The 12488-nt window shown below is 37.2% G+C and overlaps 2 non-coding genes across 2 annotated transcripts; both read right to left on the bottom strand.

Moving 5' to 3' along the window:
* Positions 1-9882: 9882 nt before the first annotated feature.
* Positions 9883-9954, bottom strand: TRNAP-CGG (transfer RNA proline (anticodon CGG)). The gene has a single exon. It is a non-coding gene; the product is annotated as a tRNA-Pro (tRNA).
* Positions 9955-10204: 250 nt separating this feature from the next.
* Positions 10205-10276, bottom strand: TRNAP-AGG (transfer RNA proline (anticodon AGG)). Its single transcript has one exon. It is a non-coding gene; the product is annotated as a tRNA-Pro (tRNA).
* Positions 10277-12488: the final 2212 nt, after the last annotated feature.

The following is a 12488-nucleotide window of genomic DNA, read 5'->3' as shown; positions in this document are numbered from 1 at the left end:
TGAGATTTTTGTCTTTTTTCTATGCTGACTAAAATAATGTGAAGATTCAATGGGCTCCTCTCTTGTTAGTCACTTTAACTTACTTTTAGCGGATTTTTGGATATGCCTCTTGTTTTCATTAACAGCAATAGGCTCTTCACTAGCGCTATCAAAATCATCGACAATGTAGTTTTCTAAACCAGCATATACTGACGAGGAACTTGTAGATAGAAGCGGTTTCTTTGAAAGGCTGCTTGTAGGTTTTTGAGGAGTGTTTTCAGTCGGCAAGGTGCTTCTATTCTGATAACCCACATTAATGAAGTTTTCCTTCAACACCCGGGCCTTACATTCGTCACTATGATCACTTGTCATTTCAACAGTTGATGTTGTTTCACTCTGTTCAGATCACATACGTCATAATACTACAACCATTATAACTGAGCTAGTGTGTTATATCTGTTGTAAAATTACAATTCCCTATTTTTACCCAACGTCATTGCACTCGACCGTAAACTTACATCATCAAGTAGACCATATTCTTGAGCTGAAGCTATTCCCTCCACCATTTCTTTACCGTAAACAGCCAATAACTGTTCTTCTAGAGGTGTAAGAACCTCTGTTGACTTTTCACCCCCACCTGTCTCATTTAATGACTTCTTTATTCGAGCTGCTTTAGCTTTACAATTACTTTTCCAGTCAGCCAATACCTATCATGATAAAAGTAAATAATTTAATTACCTCAGCAATGAAATGTATCAAAATTTTCTTACCTTTTTCCATTTATCAGTGCTTTTGCTTGGGCCTGTACCATCGTCATTTAACAGTTCTGTTAACACATCCCACATTTTCTCATAATTTTCAATTGTAAATCCCGCAGATAATTTTCTGGTTTTAAACCTTTCATTTTCTTCTAAATAAGTTATAATTGTTTTTTGTTGAGATGAAGACACGCGCTTCTTCGAACTAGACATTTTTCGCTACACTACACTCCAAACACTCGGACTAAATTAACCAAAGTAATTCTGTCAAAGTGTCAATCCAAACAAAAATACGGTATTTTGTTTCGTCTGCTATAAGTAGTTGCAACTTTTCGCGCCCCTCTATGATTGGTTTCAGTTGATCATGTGACTAACGAAGACCCTCCCTATAAACCGGAAGTACGTCTCTCTTTCGACATCTAACTCGTACTCGAAGATCGACAACTCCGGTATCGAACTCGAACGATATGCGTTACAGAATACCATTCTTCGTTCGAGAAGGATCTCGATCGATACGGCTTTCTTCGAGATCGCATTCGATTCGAGATCGAGATCGAGATCGAGATCTAAGAAAATTACAGAATAGGCCCCCTGGCAAGTGATTGATTTTCGACTATAAAACATTGACAAAGTTGATTTAGAGTCTATTCACTCGCCGGCCCGTGCTTCACGAAAGTTACCATTTTCTCATCAACGAAAGCAATAATCTGAGTTCGCAGATATTTGGTAAGTAAACTTAATTATATTATTATTTTTGTAAGGCTTATAATAGGACTTGGTTTAAATTCGGCTTCCAATTATTACGATATGCTGTATTTCTATTTGTAAAACCTATATTTCGAATTCTAATTTTAAGGTAAGTGTTGCTCATTAAATGGCTTGATTTGAGTGTTAATTTTTGTGTGACCTACGATTTTAGAATTGAGGTTTAGATAATAGAACTTAAAAAAACTAGTTATCGTGGAGTACCACTTGAAAACCATAAAGGTTTTTCTATTCAAAATCAAAATAATTCCAAACTTGCGGTAACACGTTGACTGTATTACCTTTTATCTTGGCAGAGCGCACCAAGCATAAACCGGATAGTAGAAAATTTTAACCGGTGAGCTAAGTCGTCATAGCTTTGCTGAACACTTTGCCCAGTCATAGGCGTGTTTTAATAATTATGGAAGCGCAATAAAGCGTGCAAGGTACCAAGGCTTAACAAAAATTGGATGAATACATATTTGTAGAGAAAAACAAAAACAAAATTTTATAATTATAATCTGAACGACTAACATATCTCTTAAAATTTTAGCGTGATATGCTGCTCTCACGGCAATTAAATAGGTAGTTCCATCAGAAAGGGCTATTTGTAATAATTTCTCCATTTTATATTTCGCCAAACTTCGCGTGTTAGGTAATTTTTCGTAGCGGATCCTATAACTCTGTCTCACTCCCTCCCTATAGTAACGTCTTGCACCTAAGACCATTAAACACAGATGGACTAGAATGATAAGCTAAAACCCCTATCTTCAAACTTCAGCGCGTATAGTCGCCCCTAGCGGGAGACTCCCGAAACTTTTCAAGGCATAGAGTGTGACCTTTATTATGTCGTCTGCTCTGATCAATTTTTATGATTTTACGGTGGAGTTACGGTTACGTTTTTTCTCTCCGCTTTTTCGCCTTTTATGTTCGTTTTCTTATAAGTGATTTAAGATGCCAAGCAAAAGGTGCGCTTTCGGAGTTTGTAAAAATGATCAACGTTACTCTGATAAATCCCATATGAAAGGCATTAATTTCTACAAAATACCAAAACCCAAAATCAACTTTCTAAAAGTGAACTATGGGTTAAGGCTTGTGGACGAGACATAATTGAAAGTAACTTACATTCAACTAAACACTTTCTCCAACTTAGGTTACGTTCTAATGTTTTTTTTCTTTTATTAAAAGTATATGGGCCATTTGGGCTTGGCTGTGCGCCTGCCTCGGGCCCGTCTTTTTAGGTTTCTACAAGAATATATATATAACTTTTTTTTTAACAGACTGTGTATTATTTTTTTTTTGATTGAGTGTCCAAAATCAGGAACTTTCTTGTCTGGTTGTAATCAGGTTTCTGTGATGGCGAAGACATCTGGGATTTCTCGTTTGGGAAGCAATGTGAGTTCTCCAAAGACGGCTTCTGCTTCGTATGTTCCACTGTAAGGATTTGGAGGTCACTGGGTTGGGTCTTCTGCCCCAAACAAGGAGGTGAGGCTCTGATTGACGTACGGAGGGATGAGGGAATCTACGTCCTGGCGCTGGAGGGATGTGTGCATGAGTCTGTTTATCATTAATGTGATTAAAGCGCTGATGTCGTAGTCCGAGCCGAGATTTTGGGCGAAGGTCAGGAGTAGTTCCGCCAAGAGCGGTACGATCTTTTCGGGGGGAGAAGCAGGAGTGGTGGTGGGGGTCCCGATGGTAGTCAGGAGACTTTTAGACATGTGTGCCGGTTGGGATCTCTGGGGTAGAGATCGTTGGGTTACTGTTGCATAGGATGTAGCTCTGGTTTGTTGCTGGATTCGCTTTGCTGCCTCATGTTTGGGGATATGTTCCTTTTGTTGTATTCGTAGTATTTGAATTTCGTTCAAACGTCTGGGGCATGAATGGGGGTTGTGGCTGGGTGGGGTCCTTCGCAGTTCGGGCAAGTGGTGTTAATCTTGCAGTCTGTTTTGGTTTCGTGGGATTCTCCACAGGAGTTACAGCGGAAAACTGAACGAGAGTATTTTGCTGGGTGTCCAAAGCGTTTGCAATTCTTGCATTGCCATGGCCGGCGTTCGTAAGGTGATAAGGGATAATTTCTATAGTAGAAGCGTACTTCCTGTGGCAGCTGCGGTTGGTTAAATTGAAGTAGGTAGAAAGTGCTGGTTGGGCCTAATCGTTTCACCGATTCTATCCTGTATCCTTTCTGTGTTAACGCCTCTTTGATGGTCTCTTCGGTAAAGTCATGTGGTACGTTTTTTATAATTCCTTTGGCACCTTCGTCTCGTGCCCGGTTGTGTTACTGTAAATATTATATTGTCGACGTGTGTCCATTTGTGGAGCGTGTTCCTTTGTTCGATGGTGTTTGGGACCAGCAACAGGGCTCCTCCTCGCAGCACCCTGAGATCTTTTAATTCACCTACTAGTTTTTCGATACGTTGGCAAAGGTTGGGGAATGAGATATCATGGAACGTTTTTTCCTCTTTGTTTTCTGGTTCGCCAAGTGGATGCGCTCGGAATATACTTGGTTGGAAAATGAGAGAACTTACCGGGGTCCTTTCCTCTGGTATTAATATGTCTGCTGTGGGAACTGGTTCTTCCCCTCCTGGAGTTTGGGTGGCAAGGCTTAACGGTCTAATTTCTGTCTTTGTTTCCGAAAAGGGTGTTGTCTTGTCTTGCATACCTTGTTTTGTCAAGGTTGGTCTGTCGTGAGTTTCTCCGTCGTCTGATTCGTTATCCGTTGTCGATCTCGCGGATTCGTCCATCCCGTCGCTTTCTATGGCTTGGGCAATAAGCTCAAGTTGCTGTTTCTTTGTCGATGCTGGCCCGGGGATGGGTTTTTTCTTGCGTTTCTTCCTAACGGGGCCGGACCCCGTTAAAATTTTTACCAATCCTTTCAGCATGACGAACTCCTTATTAATCAAAAACTCGCAGTTCATACAGTCATGGGCGGTAAACAAAAACAGCCGTCCTCAACGAGAGTTGACACGGTTCTCAGTTCTAATGTGTTTAATGACTTCCGAGCTTTAACGGACCTAATGTCGTCTGCTATTTCACGCGCCTGTTTGTTTGATTCGAAATAGTTTCAAAATTGGTCGCGGCGTGGCGCTAAAGAAGCGCTAGAGAGACGCTTCCCACAAGGAACCACCCGCCCTATCTCCATTCCAGTCCATCTGGGTTTAATGGTCTTAGCTTGCACACGTCCTTCGCTGAGCGCTTGTTTGATTTCTCGGGGAAGAGAGGAACCTTGAAGGGGTTGAATAAAACCAAATAAAACCCTTTCATCGAAAGAGTAAAAAAGTTTAAGGGCCTTTTATAAAGAGTTCAATGGTATATTCGAGTTTATTTCGGGAAAATTATTTAATTCATTTACATGACCGCATCTTTAGCAATGATAGCAATAGTTCATAACAAAAAAATAAAAATATGTGAAGCAAACCCCAAACGCACTGGATAAGGAGACCTCACTGTTATCTAAAATTAGTAATATATCCTTGAAACTTGACAGCAAGAATAATATCAGTTTTAATTTTATTTCTAACTTAGGCAAACAAATTGGTTTAAATGGACCTGCAAGACTTCATTGTGTGCCAATACTGTAGTTTTTTTCACGAAGGACGAGAGAGTACTTTTTAAACATATTATTCGTTACCACAAACACGCGGCTAAATTACAGTTCCGGTGTAATATATGCGGTACAGTTTTAAAAATCGAAATTCATATCGAAGCCACAAGTTTAGAAAACACCCAACATTAGAACCACCTGTAGAAATAGAAAATTAAATGAACCTTTAATTGAAGCTAATCCTAATGGAAGGTATAACGAACCTTCAAAGCAACAATTTATTGAAGCAAGTTATATCTTAAAACTAAAAGAAAAACATGATTTATCTAACGAAGTAATTATTGCTACTACATCTGATCTTGTAAAAACTTACAGAGCGAACAATATAAATATTAATGTTTCAAGGCTTAGAGAGTTCATATAAAAGGAATATATTTTTTAAATCTGAAATGAATTGCATATCGCCGGTTCCGTTAAAAATAGGTTCTTACAACAAGCCAAGCCTCTCGCAACCCACTGCCTATGTTAATAATGTGAAACCAGCTATTGCTTACTATGTCCCTTTTCTTGCATCAGTTTTGCCAGAAATTGAATGAACTCTAATTAATTACCCAACCCAATCTGATAATTATTTCATGTCAGATATATTTAGTGGAATAGTAATGAAACAAAAATGCCCTGTTTCAGATCAAAAAACTTTATTGTTTCAACTATACTTAGATGATTTGGAAATTGCAAATCCCATAGAAGCACACGCGAAAAATCATCAAGTAACGGTATTTTACTGGCAGCTCCTAAACATTCCTCCATTTTTAAGATCAAAATTAGATTCAATTCAATTACTAGCGGTAGCAAAACAGAAAGATGTTAAGGGATTTGGTTTAGACATTTTGCTTGAAGATTTTAAAAAAGATATGATTTTGTTAAATTCTGGCGTTAAGATCATGGTTAATGGCGTAGAAAAAATTATTAAAGGAAAATTGGCCTACATTATTGGAGATACACTAGCTGCGCGAGAAATTGGTGGTTTCAAAGAGGTTGTTGGTAGCGCGTACAAATTTTGTAGAAATTGTGAATTTACAAAACCAGATATAAGAGACTGTGTCGATGCTGTTGTTTCCCATTGCGAGATGAGAAAGAACATGACGACCGAGTGCATGCTTTAACCGAATGTTCCCAGAAAACCAAAATATATTGGTCTAAACAGTGGGGGGGGTGAATAAATTGAGTCACTTTGCTGGACTACCGGAGTTTAGAGTCACAAAATATATTTTGCACGACCCAATGCACGTTCTTCTTGAAGGTGTTGTGAAATATGGAACTAAGGCCATCCTTCACAATTTCATTTACAAGCTAAAGCTGTTGACACTAAGTGAGCTTAATTATGCCATCCAGACCTTTCCTTATCAAAAAAGAGATTTAGAAGCAAAACCCTCTTTAACTGAAGCAAATAACTAGAAATTGAATGGCGACCTTTAACAGACGGCTTCCGCGATGAAAACTCTTCTTTTTCTAATGCCCTTGTTTATCGGCGATGATATTCCAAAAACAAATCCACGCTGGGAAAATTATTTGCGCTTGACTCAAATAACACAAACCAGTCTATCGTCTCTCGCAAACAGCACTTCACCCACAGCTCTCCAATGTCTAATTGCTGCTCACAATGAAAACTTCAAATTTTGTTTCCAAATGTTTCTATAACGCCAAAAATGCACTATTTATTGCTTTTTCCTGAACAATAAAAAATTATGGACCGTTAAGGTATGATTCTTGTATGCGGCAAGAAAGTAAACATTCTTACTTTAAAAACAAGAAATGGATGATGCTTTAATGCATCAACGCTGGCTCGGCTTAGAACAAAGCAATGGAAGCGGAGGGAAAAATGAAAACTTATTTAAAAATTTGGACGAAGTTAAAGAGAGGTTTGTCTGTGATATTGATAAGGATATTGAGTAGTTATTATATTTATTTGGTGAAAATGCTATTTAAACCAATTCCATGCATGTCAGCCTAGCTATTAGAATTAATGGACACTCGTACGAAACAAATACAGTTCTAGTTCAAAAATATTCCGAAAGAGAAGGTCCGACCTTCATGATAGTAATGAATGTAGTTTGCATAAACCTTTCATGTTACGTTATTGGTCTTTTAGCGGAATTAGAATATTTTGACAGTCATTTAAATTTTACGTCTTGAAAAGACCTTTAAGTGGTAATAAATTGTTAATGCCAATTAAGGAGCTTTAATTTAAATGGCCTCAAATTGCTCATATAAGAGGGGGAAGATTATAGTAATGATCTGGCTAAGATAGTCAACACTATACTCAAGGAGTTATTAGGAATTGATGTTAAACTTTTCTCATATCAAGTGCCTAGGAGAGGCGAAGACCATCGCATAACCTTGAAGCTAGATAACGCCGAACTTAAGCCTATAATTCTCAAAAATGCCTATATCTATATATATATCGCATGACTTAACAATACGACAGGAACTTGCAGGGTTTCACCTAAGGAATTTTATTAGAGAAAAGGGGAAAGAAAACGCCAAATTTAAAACAAATTTTACTGTTGAATTTGAACATAACCTTTATCATTTTAACGAGACTAAGCTCAGAGTTGAAATAAAACACTGAAACCGCCAAAGCCATTCGAATTTAATTCACATTTTTAACCTGTAATGAAAGCTGTTTATCCAATATAAGAAGTGCGAATTCAAATTTCCCTAGCCTTGTTAGCTTCTTTCCCAATATAAAAATTGACATTTATGCTCTAACTGAAATATGGTTCCAGAATAAGGACATAAATTTCTCTATATTAGAGGGAACTTGCGTATTTAATGGCGATATTGAGAATTATGGTATAAAATTGCAAAGCACTGGGGACGTTTTTGTTATTACATACCGACCACACTCTTCCAATTTTGACACCTTCATAACGACTAGCGAATCTATTTTATGCCCTGCAGGCAACTGCAAAGTTAACAGAACTGTTCTTGGAGACTAATTTCGTTATTAATTCAGATACAATCAACAATAGATCTCTATTCTAACTACGGCCTCAAGAGAATGATCTATTCCGCAACTAGGGTAACCTTAAGTACCTCGAGTTGTATAGACAATATATTTACGAGCGCTCATGCCAAATCTGAAACAATTAACGATATTGTCTCAGACCAACTACCTATCCTCCTTACTTATGATAGGGTCACAACATTGAAATCCCGGCAAATAAGAGACTTAAGTGAAGCTAATCTTTCAAAATTTGCAACAGTGTCAGTAATATTAATTTGACTGACCTGTACAGCCAAGAAGACTCAGACCTTGCTTATAACTTCTTTGAAGACCAGATAATCGCTGCCTATAATAACAGTTTTAAAACTAAAACGATAAAATTTCCCCCCGAATCCTGGATTACAGAAAACATAAAACGATCTATCCAATTCAAAAGAAAACTGTTTAAAATTTACAAAAAAGACGTACCCTAGTAAACCATAAGAAATATACCAAACACAGAAATTCTTTAAATAACCAAATACGAAATGCTAGAAGTACGTACATTAGAAATAAGATATCTAAGGCCATATCGAAAACTTCAAGTGGAAAATAATAAATGAAGCAACCGTCAGGCTAAAATTGAATTCAAAGATTCCTGGTAGTATCAAACCTAACGCTATAAATATACATTTTACGAGTTTTTGATTCACCCAAATTTTTAACGTACCTCTTATATTTAAATCAAACCCATCAGCCTTTGCCCTATTTAACACTTTTGAACTTGATGTAAAGAATGTAATTGACGATCTACCTCAATCATCTGCACCAGGAAACGATGAAATACACCCCAAACCCCTAAAGTTTGTAGCAAACTATTTAATAGGTCCCCTCGTCTTCCTTATCAACCTCTCATTTGCAACAGGAGTTTATCCTGAACGGCTAAAACATGCATTTATAACACCAATTTTAAATAAAGTTGATCCTCTTATCCTTAGTAACTCTAGACCTATATATCTGTACTCTCGACATTTGCTAAAATTTATGACAAACTTTTTCATATAGGCTTAGCTCTTTTTGTGATAAACACACTATCTTATCGACAAACCAATTTGGGTATCGTAAGATAGTAGTACCGAGCTAGCCGTAACTAACTTATAAAAGTAAATTTTGAGTGCAAGATGCATTCTATTCGAACTATACTATAGTATGTTCTATTCCATATTGATATACGGCTCGGTCGCGTGGGGTAATACCTCTCAAAACAACTTAAACAGAATCAATATCCTGCAAAAAAGAGTTCTCAGAAGTATTTATAACGTACAAAAAATAATGTAAAAAATTAAAATGTTAGACATATTTTAAATTATTAAGTATAATAATCTAGTATTTATTCATAGAAATATTAATGGCGTACATAAGATATTTAGTACAACATCCTCTAACATATTAACAAGAACATGCAATATTTTAGAATGCCCCAATGCAAAACTTCAAAAAAGCTAAACTCAATCTGCTTTGCAGGAGTATAACAATACAACCAAATATATTTACTTATATGTGAAACCAAATCCTTCGCTTTAGTTAAAAAAAACTTAAAATACATATACTTAATGTCAGTGTGTAGCCATCTTTGATCCATTTGTTTATTTATTTTTTATTTATACATTTATTTATTCCTGATTTTGATTTTGTTATATTGCAAAGGTCGGGTTCGTCCGGGATTTGAACCCGGGACCACTCGCTCCCTATGCGAGTATCACACCCCTAGACCAACGGACCATGTATGTAACTGAAACATGGTCAACTCATAGTCCAACCCCGTAATTATTTTCATTTAAATTGTCACAAAATTATTTCTGCAAAAAGTAGGGTCCGTCCCGGATTTGAACCAGGGAACACTCGCACCCGAAGCGAGTATCATTCCCCTAGACCAACGGACCATGTGTGCATTATAATCATCCTCAACTCATAGGCCTACGCTGTATAGAAATGCATGTAAATAGTCACTAAATTACTTCTGGTAAAAGTCGGGTCCGTCCGGGATTTGAACCTGGGACCATTCGCACCGTATGCGAGAATCATACCCTTAGACCAACGGACCATGTATGTAACAGGAACATTGTCAACTCATAGTCCAACCCTGTGTTTAGTTGCGTTTAAATAGTCACTACATTACTTCTGCAAAAAGGCGGGTCCGTCCGGGATTTGAACCCGGGACCACTCGCATCCTAAGCGAATATCATACCCCTAGACCGACGGACCATGTATGTACCTGAAACATGGTCAACTCATTGTCCAACCCTGTAATTAGTTTCATTTAAAATGTCACTAAATCACTTCTGCAAAGGTAGGGTTCATCCGGGATGTGAACCCTGCACCACTCGCACCCTAAGCCAGTATCATACCCCTAGACCAAAGGACCACGTCTGTATCAGAGACATGCTCAACTCATTAGTACAGTGCAATTAAAATAAAAAAGGTAAAAGATCGGACAAAATTAGAGACAAGCAACTCTCAACGCAAATGACATCTACCCATGGTGCTAATGAAGGGGAAAAAAGTTGCCTATTGTAGGGGGGGTGGAACATCCCCAAAAATGGCCGCCATCTTGGAAAATTTGGATTTTTGCAAGTTTCGGCAAAACCGTTAGATTTAGACCCATAAAAGCGAAGAGCAATTTGATTCTACGTGTTATTACGCATTTAATAAAACAAACTACATCTAAATATTCAAATTAGATCAAAAGTTACATTCAAAACACCACATCATTAATTTCGGATCTCGTTATTTTCCCCGTATACATATTTGGGGAAAACATTTTACTTATTTTAAAAGTTCAGCCAGCAGCCTTTTGTGGGCGAAGTCATAAAACTAAATAAAACTATAAAGTTTTATCATAAGTGTATAAGAGATATTCCATAAGTATGTCACTTCCTATACTTCATAATACTAAAGTTTTACTGAGACCTAGTTCGAGAACGACACGAGAATTGATTACACGTGGTTATGCAGTGCATCTTCCTACTTAGTCTGTACTAAGCCTTTGACAGCGCCCCACCAGGCGTCACTTCACGAGAATCTATGATGTTGCACTTACGTCACTCCACAACTAGGTCTCAGTAACCAGAGCCACACTTATGGAACATATCTTATAAACTTATGGTTTTATTGTATGCCGATTGGTAAGAGAACTGGACTTTAACCGGGGGTGTCAACCCCCTTGGTCTAGCTTTGTACTTGCTATTAAAATAAAATTCAAAATAGCAAAGCTTTTATTCTGCCTGAATATAAACAGTGCAAAAAGGTTTGGTTTAGAAAAGTCTACTTCTTTGTCGGTAGTGTTTTAGACAACGTAGAATATGGATGCGTGTGTTATTTGCGGAGATTCGTTAAATAAGCCAAATAATACAACTGTAACAGTTAAAGCTATAGGAATCGAAACCATCAAATCGATTTTAAGGAACACTGTTTGTTTTGTGCAAAATCGTGCCAATTAGTAAAAAAGAAAAGAAAAAATCTCCACGCGAGAGTAGTAAGCACAATAGAAATTAAAAACTCGATATTAAAGAAATGCCATGAACGCAATGACGGCATTGGTGGTGATGTACTTTGGCGAATAGGTGCGTGTAATGATTTAGTTGCAGAAGAAGCGCGATATCATACTAGTTGTCATGCCGCGTTTACAAAAATACCAAAATCACTTAAAAGTCATGCCGGTAGGCCTAAAGTTGAGCCATTAGAAGACTCTTTTGAAAAACTTTGCAACTTCCTATCTTCTAACGAAGAACAGTGCCAATATTCTATACCAGAAATACGTCAGAAATTGGAGTCTTTTCTTCCTGAAGGTAATTTGAAAAATATTTCATTTTAAGTAAAACTTAAAGAATAGGGACTTTTAAGGCCTCATAAGCTTGACCGAGAAGCATTCGAAACGACGTTTAAAGGAGCATTTTGAAAAACGGGTCATAATTACCGAAATACCTGGAAGGTCTAGTGTTCTTTGTTTCCATGACAGCGCGCAGCATTTATTAAACAACGAATGGTACAGTACTAGAAAACTGATCCAGAAGAAGATAAGATTAGACTTCTGAAGACTAGCGCGGCTATATTAGTTAAAGATATTAAACTAAGATATTTCGATTGTGATTCATACCCATACATAAAAGATATAATTTCAGGGGGTGAGAAAGATATCCCTGAATCCCTAAAAGTATTTTTAGAAGCATAACTGGGCGGTAATAATCCTACTATAGAAAAAAATGTTCAAATATTTGCTATAGCAAACGCGCTAATAGCCATAATTAGATCTCGATCTTACGTCGCACCAGTTTTAAGTAGCCTAGCTATACATTTACATCGAAAATATGGTTCTAAAGATTAAATTGATATATTGTCAAAACTAGGATTTTGTAGCTCTTATAAAGAAGCTCTAAAATTTGAATCCTCTGTTGTTGTTAATTCAGATGTGCAATTT

The sequence above is a fragment of the Phalangium opilio genome, unplaced genomic scaffold (genome assembly GCF_054372755.1).
Source record: "Phalangium opilio isolate 3A_F unplaced genomic scaffold, DU_Popi_V2 ptg000026l_1, whole genome shotgun sequence".
NCBI classification, from domain to species: domain Eukaryota; kingdom Metazoa; phylum Arthropoda; class Arachnida; order Opiliones; family Phalangiidae; genus Phalangium; species Phalangium opilio.
This window is presented reverse-complemented; position numbering and strand designations above follow the sequence as displayed.